The 15,728-nt window shown below is 33.9% G+C and overlaps 1 protein-coding gene across 1 annotated transcript in view; it reads right to left on the bottom strand.

Moving 5' to 3' along the window:
* The window catches only part of LOC143378491 (uncharacterized), a 52,831-nt gene extending 44,604 nt beyond the window's left edge, over positions 1-8,227 (bottom strand). Inside the window, exon 1 of the mRNA XM_076830285.1 lies at positions 7,997-8,227. The gene's annotated coding sequence lies outside the window, so the exon portion shown is untranslated. The remainder of the gene's footprint in view (positions 1-7,996) is intronic.
* Between the last annotated feature and the right edge of the window lie 7,501 nt (positions 8,228-15,728).

Raw genomic sequence — 15,728 nt, 5'->3', positions numbered from 1 at the left:
TCAATCGTCTTCATTACTTTAAATAATAAAACGTTACTGGAGAAATTACGATCATATTCCTGGAGTCGTATTGTTAAAGTCTGTGAATTTTCGATTCAAGAAAATCAGAAAGGAAGCACAGCTCAGCTTGTGTAAATTTAACAGCGAGATTTGACATCACGTGGGTGGCAATGGTCCAGCCAACTGGCGCCCAGAGTTATATTCTATTTCCCCGTTTTTCTCCGGCGTCTGAGATACTCTCTCTCTCTCTTTCTTTGTTTAACTTGCGTAAATATAACCTGCCAACTTTTATGAAAGCGTCACGCGAAAAGAACCACGTGAATCCTCCATGTATTCCTTGCCAAGAAACCCTTAATTATTAATTTGCACTCGATTTGTCATGGTGACGTTATGGTATTTCATAACACGTTACACATAGGTAGGTAGTGAATCTTAAGTTACTATTTTATAGTAGTAATAACTACTATAAATACTTGTTATCAATTCCATCGTTGTTTGACAGATTTCCTCTTTGGTATTTTGCAAAAAGAAGAAGAAAGTGTTATTGTGAAATTTTGTAATGAAATTGGTAATAAAAGATAACAAAAGATTAGGATTTGACCATACTTAGTGTGGAATGTGGATCCTCATCTTTTTGATGCTTCCATAAATATCATAATTGATATTTAATATTGTTTGCATATTGGTGTAGGTACAGTGTGGTCGAAGGGTTTAGTCTTCGTTGTTAAACGATTTTAATCAGCTTCGATCCTGTGTTTGTATGTTTGTTTGTTTGTTTGTTTGTATGTTTGTATGTTTGTTTGTTTGTATGTTTGTTTCTATGTTGGTTCTATGTTTGTTTCTATGTTTGTTTCTATGTTTGTTTCTATGTTTGTTTCTATGTTCGTTTGTATGTTTGTTTGTATGTTTGTTTCTATGTTGGTTCTATGTTTGTTTCTATGTTTGTTTCTATGTTTGTTTCTATGTTTGTTTCTATGTTCGTTTGTATGTTTGTTTGTATGTTTGTTTACCTGTTTGTTTGCATGTTTGTATGGTTCAAATCTGGCAACTCAAAATTAACCCACTTCCAAATATCCAATTGTCTTGAAACTTTGCAGGCGCGCGTGGTTTGTATGACAATACAATATTTAAAAAAAAATTAACCCGTGGGGGTGAAATAATTACCCAGTCATCAATAAATATATCCCATAACCACAAATCCAAACGACTTGAAATGAGCCACTCGCGTTCTTTACGAAAACGACAAAAAGCCGCTGCATTCGGGACGCCAGTCGCATCACGATTACCGAAAATACACAATTTATCGAGAAATGATCCGTTAAGTATGTACAAATAGTAAAACTAACACTTTGCAGGCGTTCGTAGTACCTATATCATCATCGAAATTGTAGTACAAGAAAATAATTATTTTTTAGTGACTGTATATAGATATTTAGTGACAGTAATAAAAGATATTTGTAAAGAAGTCTGAGCTGTAAAATGTAAATCCACAAACACTAAAAACTAGAACATAAAAAATATATAAAAAAAATTATGTTAATCGATTTTATTAAAAATGTAATAGAAACTAAATTAAAATGCACTAAAAACTAAAAAATAATTATTTTCTTGTACTTCAATTTTGATGGTGTTAAAATGGTGTTTGATCACTTTAAATAAAATCGTGGGGAACCATGTGCAATCAGAAGGTGAAGTATTATTGTTATTCATATCCTGTTTTTGAATATCGTGCCCCACAATTTTATTTAAAGTGATCAAACACCATTTCAACACCATCAAAATTGAAGTACAAGAAAATAATTATTCTTTAGTTCTGAGTGCATTTTAATTTACTTTTTACTACATTTTTAACAAAATCGTTTAACATAAATGTTTTCTTATATATTTTTTTATACCTTTCACTGAGTTAGACTGTACTATTATTCGTGTTTAAATTTACACTACTATTTATTAATATTTCCACGAGTCAAATAATACTACATAATTCCAATAAACATTAGTCAAATGGTATATACGTTCTTCATTGTTTTTTTTTACAGTTATTATGACATGTATTTTTGCAGACATCATTAACGTCACAAATTGCGAAATGATAAAAGAAAGTAACTGAAAGGCGAAATAATATAAAATGTTTTGGTTTCACATTTTAGAAATGCAAATTAGTAATGAGATTAAACAATTACTAACTGTATTTTTTAAACAGCTGTGACAAAATGTGAATGCAATGCAACACAAGAATAGACATATGATTCAGAAAATTCTGAATAATCAATCGACTATTACGTCAGATTTATTTACTCACCACACATTGAATAATGACAATTATTCGATTACTAATAGTTTTACCGTGAATTTTTCACTCGCAGGAAGTCTTACAACGACAGGAGAAATAAATTATATAGTGAATCTGCGTTTTATTTCTAGCCCGCTGCTCGGCGATGGGAGCTGTGCAAACTATAGGGCGATATGTATTTGGCGCAGCGCCTATTTTTGAGTCTGCTTTCGTTACCCGACGTCCTCTTTTCTTCGAAGATTAAAGGATCACACATTATGTTTATTCTTCCTGTTGTGCTTTGTGTTCGCTTCACGCGTTCTACATACGACGTAGATATGTTACGAAACGTTCATACGCAGACGCAGTTGAGAAAATGAAGACCGTTCAACAGTTAACAGAAATTTCAGTTTGAAGGAAAGGACAATTTCCAAATAATTTCCCATTTTTTGTAATATTACGTAATAGTTAATTTGCTCCTTATGCAATTTTCAAAGGAAAATTATCCGTGCCTTTAATGCGAGAATGTTACTTAATATTTTTCAAAGCTCACTACATCGTAGTATAGTTTCAAGTTATTAGAATAGTGTGTTAGAAAAAATATTTGTGTATAAGCTGCCACTGCGTAACTAACAAGGGAAATTAGGCAACCCGAAAATTCAGAAAATTACGCAACTTTGTGTGCAAGTAGATTAGATTTTAGGGGATGAATTCACCCCTTGAAAAAATGCAGAATTTTCTTTTTCATAGACTATCTCCAGAACGGTGAGAGATATTGGAATAAGTTACAACAAAAGTTGCATCCTTTTTTATATCTACAAAACTCCGTAAAAATAATTATGAGAAAATCTGTACTTTTCACGTTATCCCCACCACCAATCCTTAATTCTGTAATTCCTTTCACGCAGTTTTGTAGATATAAAAAAGGGAATGCAACTTTTATTTAAACTACTTTTCGATATTTCTCACCGTTCTGGAGATAATCCACGAAAAAGAAAATTCTGAATCTTTTCAAGGGGTGATTTCACCCCCCCCCCCCCACACACACTCAAACCGCGCTATGCCACCAAGAAAAAATAGGTGTCTTACGCATGAACTACTCTACTTGCATACAAATTTGCACATGTTTCTAAATTCCCGGGTTGTCTAACTTCTTTTGTAAGTTTTACCCTGTTTAAGGTTGAGTGAAATCTGTCGAAACAAAAATGTGTAGATGGGTCCAGCACAGGAGAAACGAATAGAATATTCTCTTAAATCAGCTGAAACCGCCAAATTACACTGTCCAACAGCCATTTCTTTCTGTAAGATTCAATAGCCGCTTCTTATAGATTTTGGTGCGCTGAAAACGAATCCGCAAACCGTTTGCCACCATCACTATCAGTTTTTGAGAAATTCGATTTTGAAAAAAAAAACTGTAAATTTTCAACTTTGAACATCTTTTGTGTCGAAACAGTAATAGTTATGCGGTTGCTTGTCACGTCCAATTATTCTATAAACCCTCCCGAATACAACGATATAAGTTATTGGTGCATTATGAACATTTATGAAAGGGAAAAGAACACCCGAAATGCACCCACTTTTGCAGATATTTTTAAATTTATTTCCAAAACTAAGGGTCCAGGAGAAAATCTGACTATTCCACGCGACGCGGCAGATATTTTTCCTTCGGAAAGCATCAACAGAAGTGGTAAGGCACATTTTGTTTTCAATACAGAAGCGAAATAGTTTGGCAAAACGTGCGGCGTCGACAGTGGTAGTCAACGGCGGCGCGCGAGCCACTGCCGCTCAACGTCACACAATCGCTTAACGCGCGTGACTACCACTGTCGACAGCGCACGTTTTGCCAAACTATTTCGCTTCTGTATTGAAAACAAAACGTGACTTACCACTTCTGTTGATGCTTTCCGAAAGGAAATTTTCTGCTGCATCGCGTGGAGTAGTCAGATTTTCTCCTAGACTCTTAGTTTTTAAAATATATAGCAAGATATCTGCAAAAATTGGTGCATTTCTGGTGTCCTTTTTCCTTTGATCGTTGTTTAAACATATTTAAATGCTTATAATTCAATAATAACTTATATCGTTGTGTTCGCGTGGGTTCATAGAATAATTTGACAGACCATGCAACCGAATAACTATTATCGTTTGAACACAAAAAATTTAAAAGTTGAAAATTTGCAATTTCTTTTCTAAATCAAATTTCTCGAAAACTAAGGGTGATTGCGATAAACGGTTTACGGATTCATTTTCAGCGCATAAAAATCTATAAGAAACGTCTATTGAATGTTACAGAACAGAAAAAAAGTTCAATTTTGTTGGACATTAATATTGTGCAAAGTAAGCCACAAATTCCCTACAGCTATAAAAGCATAAGATCCAGCCAATTTCACAAAATTAATTTTATTGTTCACTGCTGCTAAGAAGACTAATTAATTTTCCAGTACACTATTTCCAAATAAATAATTAATGTAATCATGTTACATAGTCTGGTACAGTAGTTACATAGACTGCAAAGTAAATCACAGATTCTTTATCTTCACGTAATGCTTCAATGATGTGTAAAAATTTGACAAAATTGTTGCCCCATTAAATACTAATTGAGTAAACAACCAATTTTAATTTTTAATGAATTCTTAAACCCTCCTTTCCATTTCTATCAACTGTAAGAAACTCATAAACTCTTCTCCAAAATTTCTGTTACAATTACAACGAAAAGCTGTCGCAACGTTATCATATTCCAGGAACAAACAAAGGTGAATCAAAATTGATCATTGACTAAGTATATTACATATTTCAGTCTCGAAAAGAAATAAAATAAATTATTGTCCTTCACTTCTTATCCCTACTTCAATGCTGGTTTCAATATTATACGACGTTTTCAATGGCATTGATTGAAAACTTATAAGGAAAAAGTCAAGTGTTCTGGCAACATTTCATTTTTATACTTTTGTGAATGTGAATGTCACTAAAGCTGCGCTGCTGCGAGAGCGTGCTCCGGGCGGTCCTTGAAGCGCGCCTTACATGGATAAACCATCCACAAAGACGGAAAGTGGGATTTGACCTTCCGTCCATCTACCAAGAACCATCATCTCTTTACTGGGTTACGTGCACAACAAAGAGTATGTAGTAAACGTGGTTCGATCCCGTGCCCCATTCATGCCCATAATTAACTTGGATTTTTAATTTTAAGAAAGATCGCATAAAACCATTTATTAAACCATAACAGAAACAGTAAAATAAAATATATCATTTGAGTCATATTTGGAATTTGAAAGAGGATAAAAGTGAAAAAAAAAGGCTTGGCAAATAAAATTTCCAAATCCTACAAAATATATTCCTTTATACGGTCACAGAGAATGAATATTTTTTTCAACTGTAATAAATTTAAATATAATTCGAAATGAAATTTGCCGAATGAGGTTAGTCTTCGAATTTATCTGCAGTTTCATTTTTTTTTAGATCTAACCCGAAAGACTGTGTCAGAAACCCTTTATTAATTTCAAGACATTTTATCTATTAGGACTAGAAGACAAATTTTATTCAGATACACTTTTTGTGTTGGATAAATTCCATTCCTGATTAAATTTTCGTGAAACACGTTAGAGTTGTTTAAAAAATACAGTACCTATTGTGTTTATTTTATATCTAAAATTTGGATCGCTCACAACTACCTCAGTCCCAATAAATTTTTTTTTAGTAAATACAGGTGCGTTTAAAAAAACACTCCATCACTACTTTCACTAATCCTTATAGTAGTAAACAATATATTAAAAAATACAAATTGCAATTTTTGATTTATGTATTACATTATAACGATAATGTCGTGTATTTTATAATAAAGATTAACAGGAAAAAAAATTGGGAAACAAACACACCAGAGTGCAGAGCCGCGCAGAAAATACACACTGAGTCACGCCTGTAAAATAAGCGCGGCATATATTTAAACCTCGAAATTCGTGGCGCTCACTTTTGTGCCTTGTAACGTTAAAGGAGTGGAATCGAATTTAGACTGTGGGTTTTTGCGTACTTGAAGACCTCTACAGGGACAACACGAGACGCGTTAACTAGTAACATACGTATACGTGATATAACGACGGCCACTGTTCGTGCAGCCTCTCAAAGACGGCGAGGGTTTTTTTTTTCAATGCACCAAGATTAATTGCTCTACGGAACCGCCAGTGTGTGTCGACCACTGCATTTATAGTAATTCAATGTGAATGACGGCTCAGGCGGCTCAGATTAGCAAGTGACTACCAATTTCTACGTAAATATAATCGTTATATCGCAAATTGTATTTGCAAATATACTTTTCAATGATTTCAAATTATAAGTATTTTATTCCTCCTTGCATAACATAATTGATAATTTCAGCCCTTATTTTTTAACATATTTGTTTTGGTTTATTTAATGTTTTGCAGTTTACCCTACTTAATAATATTGAACTTGTACCACTTTAAAAAAAAAAACATTTATGCTAGTCCGTTTGGCAGCCAATCGTCTATTGATTAATTCATAAGGATATCGTAATGTATTGATTTTCATAATAAAACTACTTACAAGGGACACCGCGAACCCGGACTCATGGATTGGAACGCAACTTTGTGGGTTTTTAGAGTGATTCAAAACAAGATCAACGATGTCCTTCGTTTGGGCCCTATCGCCCTTTAAGGAGGTGAAAACTAACCTCAAAGTCAAATTGGCACTTCCACTTTTTCGCGTATAACTCTCAAAGTACAACAGACAGAAAAAAATGTTTCAAACAAAAGTTTAATGGTGCAATAAGTGCTACAAACTCGCCTTAACAAAATTTTGAAAACAATTTTTTTCATCAGTCATATATTTTTTTTTAACTCTTTTCAAAATTTTGTTAACGGAAGTTTGTAGCGCTTATTGCACCAATAAACTTTTGTTTGAAACTTTTTTTTCTGTCTGCTATACTTTGAGAGTTATACGCGAAAAAGTGGAGTGCCAATTCGACTTTGAGGTTAGTTTTCACCCCCTTAGAGGGCGATAGGGCCCAAATGCAACGCACCGTTGTTATTGTTCTGAGTCACTCTAAAAACCCACAAAGTTGCGTTCCAATCGGTGTTCCCTTGTTAGCTTCAACTAAATTTTTTAAAAAATTTAACTTATAACATCCTTCCTCATTTATTGAGGTACTTCTCGCGATAGTAGCAGTTACATACTTTTTTCGCGGCCATATTCTTTCATCGCCTACGGATTTCAGTCGTTTAATGCAAATGTGGTGTCCGTCAATAATTGTTTGTCTATTCGTTGCAACACTCAAACTCCAAAGTTTAACCTTCATTCTGTTTTGTGCAGGATTGGTATAAGTCTACAGTCTTTTTTTACTTACACCACTCTAGCATTAAACGGCCCATTTAATGGCGCAGTTGATAATGCAATTAACTGATACAGCGCCAAAAAAAATATGAAATATTGTTATTTTCAATGCGACGCATGCGTAATTCATTTGTCATTGTATGCAAACGATTTTTTACGTACGGAAGGGGCATTTTTGCCCACTTCTAATTAACCAGCACAGGGGCATGCGTCGTGGAAGGACTTCACACTCCAATTTTATCGTCAGGTTTGCTTATGACTTTCATCTGAACAGGCATAGAATGGTACCATTCGCCAGAGTGTAAAATGTGTCGTAGCTTTGAATACAATTTGTCGAAAGCTGTGGATTTCTAAATGTGGGAGTAAAAGTGCTGTGGAACTTACCTCGCGAGAAAGGGTAATCCGATATGTGTGGTGATGCACCGGTCGGTTCACAGTTCGCTTTTTCGTTTTCGTTTCGTTGACAATTTTCGCGCGTCAAACTGATTTCGATTGACGAAGCCAAAGGACGGCACACGTGACCCCGCAGACTGTCCGTCCAATACTGGCTGGATCCACTTGGCGTTTCGCTCGCGGGAGCGCGTCGCAGCGCAACATTAGCGTGGGCGCATGCGCAAACCAGTTCTCCTAGTCAGGTGCTCGTTTCGTTGATCACGTCAGTTTCGAAGTAACTGACAATGGACCGTCTGAAATGAATCTGTCTGAATCTGCGAAAATGATCTCGATGGAAATTCGTAACTAGTTTGGGTGAAAGGAATATATTGAAAGAATCAGTGAATACGTTGATAGTAGAGAGACAGTATTATTATGCATATCGGAAAATGTAAGGGGTGTGTACAGTATACTTGTTAATTATTTTCTATGCTATTAGGAATTAGGGCAAGCAGTTTGAGGAACGTTACCAAATATATTCTGGCGCGTATTACGAAATATTTCCCTTAAGTAGATACGGGAGACCGGGGTAAAGTGGGACGAAAAATGTTTCAAGTCGAATAAAATTTTTCCCTTTCAATAAAAATGTGTGAAAATAGATTTATAATATAATTTGAACATTTCTGTGGATAAATGACGAATATCAATGCTTAAAATAAACTTAAAGTATATTAAAATTCAACTTGAAAAGAAAATGGAAAATCGACCACTTTACCCCATATATGGGGTAAAGTGAGCTACTCTCTGCGGAAAAGTGAGCAGAAATAAAATACGTGTTTTAACGAAGGATATAATTATAAAATCAACTTTATTAGAACTTTTAAACTATTTAAACTATTTTTTTTTTAATATATTTCATTAATACAAGCTTAATGTTAATAATTTGTACTTTGTGTTACTAACCTAAACTCATTTTCTTCTGAAAATGTGTTTTTAAAGGAACTTTGTTTACATGAACAGTCTGACATATTATAAATAAAACAAATACATACATAATTTTTAATAAAATACGTACTTATAATATCTAAATAAATTTTTCAACAAAAACATATATTTTTCTATTTAAATTTTTTTTTCAAATGGGCTTCAATAATTTTTGGCAGACAGGTTTCACATAAAAATTGCACTCCTGGCATTGAATCCTTTGCAGCTCAGTTTACCCTGGTCACTTTGCCCCGAATGTGTACTCAGTGGAAAATTAATTATTTAATAATGTTAGGATTAATGTTTTCTCAAACGCGTGCACATGTATGTTTATAAGCTTGTTATAAACACGCAGAAAAAAAATGGAGTTAAAATAACACATTTAAGACTCATTTATCCAAAAAGCTAAATTGAAAAAAAACAATTGGAAGTCTCGAAAACTTCATTTTTAATTTTTTAAATGAATTTCCATTTTTCGATACCTGAATGTGCATAATTATCATTGTCGTATTACATACATTTATTACGTCACCAAAATTTGTAAATATATTCTCTTCTTAAAGAATAAATTAAGGAAGCTCATTTTACCCCGGGGTTCACTTTGCCCCGGTCTCCCCTACTTAGATAATCATTAAGGGGATTAATAGGCAGTCGTTTTCCGTGAAAGGAACACGTTCTTTTTAATGTGATTGTAGAAAAATGAAAGCAAATCCAGATGTACCTTTTTACCCGAAAAAGTTGGTATGAGATATGCTGACTGGTAAACATTTTAACGTTCTTCTGTGGCTTCGCGGTAATATTGGTCTTAAGAAGTGACGTAACCCAATCTCTGGATGTGATTATTGTTTGTTACATCCCACAGTGGAGAAATTTTGCGATTTTTTGGCCGAAACCACAGCAAATAAATTTTTGAATTCGACAAAATAAATGCAAATGTCAATTGAAGAACTAATACGAGCATCAAACGCCTAGGAAATATTTAGGTTCATGTGAGGTTAGAACGATCGCGAAGAATTAATTTAGATTTTCGAGTTACTTTAAACATTTATATTGTATTAAGGTAAAAGTACCTATTATGAAACATTGTCCATTTTATGGAACAGTTTCATCAACAATGTCACTTTAATATAGGGGAAAGTGGGGTAAAACGGAACGGGTGGGTAAAACGGAACACCAATGTTTCTGTTAGATAAGAGCAGCAAATGAGTTGGCATCGCGTGACATGGAACCAAAGGGTCCTCGTAGCATTTTGTGATAGACCATAGACCCCTGCACACGTAATTTTTCCATTAAGAGAGTTCAAACACTACTAAATATGTGTGCAGAACCCCTGCCCTGTAGGTGCGATAGGTTTTCCAGAATTAATTTCCAAATATCACCTTCAAAAACGAGTGTCTAGACTAGAATACCCCCTTAAGAAAAAAATAGAGACTGTTTAGCAAATCAGATAAAAACAATACTAAAATAGTGTAAACTGGAGAGTTCAAGAAAATTAATTTTTATTACGAGTGTTACAAGTTTACTAAAAAAATATGTACATGAATATATTTTATTAAATATTTGAATAACTGAATAAAATAGTTATTTTATGGTTAAAGCGAATATTAAATGTAATAATCAGTATTATTTACACTAGTGTCCAGGTACTGGGACGTGTCCAGGTATTGGGACATTTACCTTAATCCGTAACATTTATTGGAAACTAAGAAGAGTATACGTCAGCTGTTGTTCCCAGTGCGCGTGCGCGTGTGCGTTCGGAGAACCAGCGAGAAAAGCGCGCGCAAGCGTTATACGGCCAATGCGTTCGCAGAAGGCGTGCTACTCCTACGTACAGGAACGGACTTCCAATGTTTTCACGAAACGATTTATCATAAGATGATTAAGGGGTTACGCCTACTTGCAAGGTCTGAAAACACAAGTATTTTCGGGATTTTTTTAAAAGCACTCGAAGACTTTTTTTTTAAATAAACCTTTATGTATTCGAAAGTGTGCATGTTAAACTACTTGTGGTAATTTTTGCGATAGAAAATATACATAAATAAAAAAATATATTAGCGATCTCTCGGCAGCGATTTTTTTGTCAGTAGTTTGCGGTGAACATTCTAATTCTGACCTGGTTCATCTGAAATAAAAAATTCGCGGGAATTTAGTTAGTATATTGGATTATCTTGTCCTTAATCGTTTATTATCCCAAGATATTAATTTGCTACAAAATGGCAACTTCTCATAGCGAAAGTGTCGATTTTCACCACAGAATCGCGCTCATGTTTCATCATTTTCCATCTGTAAAATAACAACTGCCCAACGGAAATGAAAAACCCACGATTAAGGACAAGCTAATCTAATATACTGACTAAATTTGGTCGAATTTTTTATTTCTGATGAACCAGGTCGTAGCTACAGTGATCACCGTAATAAAAAAAGCGCTGTCGGGAGATCGCTTACAATTCCATTATTTATTTAGTTATCGCATTGCAAAAAAAACTACAAGAACTTTAAAATATATACTTTCGAATATACTACCGTTAATTTAAAAAAAAGTCTTCAAATTGAAGAAAAAAAATCCCGAATATACTTGCGTTTTCGGACCTTGCAGGTAGGCATAACCCTTTAAGTGGTTCACACACTTTCTACATAATGAAATTATGTTTGGCTCTGCATCCACGTGCCAGGGCACCTAGAATCACGATGACATCGAAATTGTTCTCTTCCGTTATTTTTCGTAGCACAAATTCAAGACAATTCGATTTGACACTAATTATTTTCTACGTAAAAGTTATTATCACTACTTAAGAGATATTTTTTTAATAGCTTCGTTCTTGTAAACAGATTTTACAATATTGGAATTATATTTATCTTAGAAATACGATTTACGGGAAGTAATTGGACGTAGGGATAGAAATATTTATTTTTATTTATTGAAAATTTGCATCATCAAGACCTGGTAGTTTATTGTTCAGTTCGGAGTTTCGATTTTTCTTATATAGACATGGTTACAAATCAGTGGTAGCTAATAAATAGGAGGAAGATTGATTTTGCACGAAGTTGAGATTCTCGAACGAAATACGTCCCTGCTGTGCTATATTTCTTTTCTTTCGCCCACGGTGCAAGAGCGCGCCTCCCTCCCACTGGGTCCTTCCTACCTGAAGAATCGTTATTTATGGCAATAACGAAGCGTGGAGAATGCATTAATGCCTGCTTTACCAGTGGCACCAAGAAATGGCTCACGTACGAATGTTTCTCATGCGATACAACAATGCGTTAAATTTCCCGAATCCCTTACCGGTGCTTAATTTTTAATTACTACTGCACTTGTTACTTCACTTAAATACAGTAAAATTAAATATGAAAAAATAAAACTGCTGCTTAAATACAGTAAAATTAAATATGAAAAAAATAAAACTGCTGCTTAAATACAGTAAAATTAAATATGAAAAAATAAAACAAATGTAAGGAATAAAAAAGATTAGCACCTAAGTCTGAAACAAATTAATACAGTTTCTTATAGCAGAATGTTTTGTAAAAATGTTTAACACATTTATTTTAATTCAACGAAAGTAAAGTTAAACGAGTGTGTAATTCACATGATACTTTGTATTAATTAATTAACTTTTTCAATGTTCGTTCATATTAACGTATAGTACAATATTTTAACAAAAATTTGTACATTGGCACAAAAGTCCACTTTTCAATAGTTGTTAAATACGACTACAATTAAACATATGGTATCGTAATTACAAAATAAGAAAGCTCGGCATCTTGCATACGCATGCAAATATATTAATATTAAATGTACGCTCCATTGTGTTCTAATATCGTTTAAAAATTATTCAAATTGATATGCAAATGAAAGTATGTGCGAATAATAAGTCTACACTGACGGAACGGAACGAACTTGTTGGTGACATCATTCCTGTGATTCCTATTAACGTATTAAAGTAGGGCCCACACGATTTTCAATATGTATTTATAATACAATCCGTATCGCATGTAGCCGTTTACCTGATTTAAAATTTAAACGATGATAAATGATTGTTTCACAACCATCATAGTTAAAGAATGAAATTTTAGTGCGATGAAAAAGTGATATCTTTAGAACACATGTAGGCACTCCAATACCTTTTTTCTTAAAAATCACCGCTCTATCGAATGTGACCATGAATTTTTTTTTTAAATTAAAGAAAATTAAGTTGACATTGAAATGTCGTTCACCCCTCCACTTATAATAAAACTATTGCCACCACATTATGTGTCCCCCCTAAACGGTAGGTAAAATCTTGTAATTTTTTGTAATGTTTAAAGTATCCGAGATACTTTGGGGTAGTGGCCCACCCTATAGGTAGAGGAAGTGCCGTATATTTGGAATACCAATTTGTTTAAGACGAATAAAAAATTACGGCAGAGGATGCGAACAAATAAAACTGCATAATATCATAGGAAACTAATAAACTTTTATATTTCAAACTCTCAGTAATAATAAAAAACAAAAAGTAGCCAAAACTTTGGTCTCAATGAAAAATGACGGGAAGTATCGATTTCGTTAAGGTGGAGGTAATTTCGAATACCGGTATTCCAATTTACCTTCGCTTTATAAACTTAAAAAAACATGTAGATAATAAAATTCTTTTCTTCTGTGACATAATCGGACTGGAAAATCACAATATAGGAACAATCTTAGGTGAATATAAATAGACAGCGCTGGCTTAAACCGACGCGGCGCATAGTGGTTCGAATAGAGGAAAAAATAATTTTTTGAATGTTAAGTGCACAGATTTTTTTCAATGCAATTCCATAGTATGATAGTTAAGAATTTTCTGTAAATACCATTAATTTGTAAGGAAATTACAACATGAAAGTTGAGGAACAGAACACCTGCAATTTTGAATTACAAATGTACTACCTTACAAGTAAAATTTAAAGTATCTGCAAATTAAACAAAAATCGCAATTTTGTAATTTGATTATGAAATTCATACTGAACAACTAAATTACATCAAGTAAGTCAATGACACCATCGTTGATTTCAGTAGGACACGAGTTGAACAAAAAAGTATTTTTAATAATAGAATCGAAGTTTAATTAGACATAACTTTTTTGCGGCAGCTAGCGTCAAGGTAAGACTTAATACTAGTGGTGTATTATACCTTTCAGATTTGTAATCAGCGACTTCAAAAACCCCGGGATACCAAGTTTAGACCAAATCTGATGTTTTTCTGATATACTCGTCCACTATATTGGGTCCGCCATTTTGTTTTTTGCAATTTTGACTCCAGATTCGTAATCAGCGACTTCAAAAAACGCGGGATACCAAGCTTAACCAAACCTGATGTTTTTCTAATGTGCTCGTCCACTATATTGGGTCCGCCATTTTGTTTTTTGCAATTTTGACTTCATATTTGTAATCAGCGACTTCAAAAACCCTGGGATACCAAGTTTAGACCAAATCTGATGTTTTTCTGATGTGCTCGTCCACTATATTGGGTCCGCCATTTTGTTTTTTGCAATTTTGACTTCAGATTTGTAATCAGCGACTTCAAAAACCCCGGGATACCAAGCTTAGACCAAATCTGATGTTTTTCTGATGTGCTCGTCCACTATATTGGGTCCGCCATTTTGTTTTTTGCAATTTTGACTTCAGATTTGTAATCAGCGACTTCAAAAACCCCGGGATACCAAGCTTAGACCAAATCTGATGTTTTTCTGATGTGCTCGTCCACTATATTGGGTCCGCCATTTTGTTTTTTTTTTTTCAATTTTGACTTCAGATTTGTAATCAGCGACCTCAAAAAACCCGGGATACCAAGTTTAGACCAAATCTGTTGTTTTTCTGATGTACTCGTCCACTATATTGGGTCCGCCATTTTGTTTTTTGTAATTTTGACTTCAGATTTGTAATCAGCGAACTCAAAAACCCCAGGATACCAAGTTTTGTATAAATTGAAAATTTCACATTGATGCTATCATATTTCTTCCTCGATATTGGGATTTCGAACCACTGTGCGACGGTAGCCGTTACTCGTGAAACAAAAGCATTGCTAAGCTTTTGAATATTCCAAATTACCTTCACCTTCGGTATTCGGAATTAGCCTCATGGCATTGAAATCTAAAATTATACCGGTCTCTGAATTGCAATTATTCTAGATACATAAAACCTTACACCGAGTATTGATTTTTGCAAGTTTCTCTGTTTTGAAGAAGGTAATTTGTTAGTTGTACACATTCAGTTTGAAAAGAGGAAAATAGCCGCTCCCACCTTGTGGGCTATCCACATGTATAGGACGAAATCACCTAATGATTTTTATTGAGTTTGCATTAAAAATATTTGTATATGTTCAACTCGGCTCCCCCCAAGATTAAATCCTGAGTACGCCACTGACCTAAGTAGTATCAATCCCGCAAGTCGTGAACTCATAAAGTGCATGGATTTAGCAAATATGGAAATTAAAGCTAAATGTGACGGCTTAAGAGGATTGTCTTGTAACGGAAGTTTGCAATGAAAAGTATACAACTTTTAAATATATAGGTTAGAATGAGTACATTACTTGGCTTTATAAATTTCATGTCTTTTATTAAATATTGTGTGTTGCAACAATTACACGTAATTGTAATACGTAACATTTTATTTTCTGATTTCCCAAATTTCCATTAAAATATACCCATAGAAAGAAGTATATAGTTAATTATATTAATAAATTGGTAATAAATGGATTTATTTTCCTACAAGGGGTCCTTCAGGTTTGAAAATTTCAGAATATCTTGAT

This window comes from Andrena cerasifolii, chromosome 2 (genome assembly GCF_050908995.1).
Source record: "Andrena cerasifolii isolate SP2316 chromosome 2, iyAndCera1_principal, whole genome shotgun sequence".
In the NCBI taxonomy this organism is placed as follows: Eukaryota; Metazoa; Arthropoda; class Insecta; order Hymenoptera; family Andrenidae; genus Andrena; species Andrena cerasifolii.
This window is presented reverse-complemented; position numbering and strand designations above follow the sequence as displayed.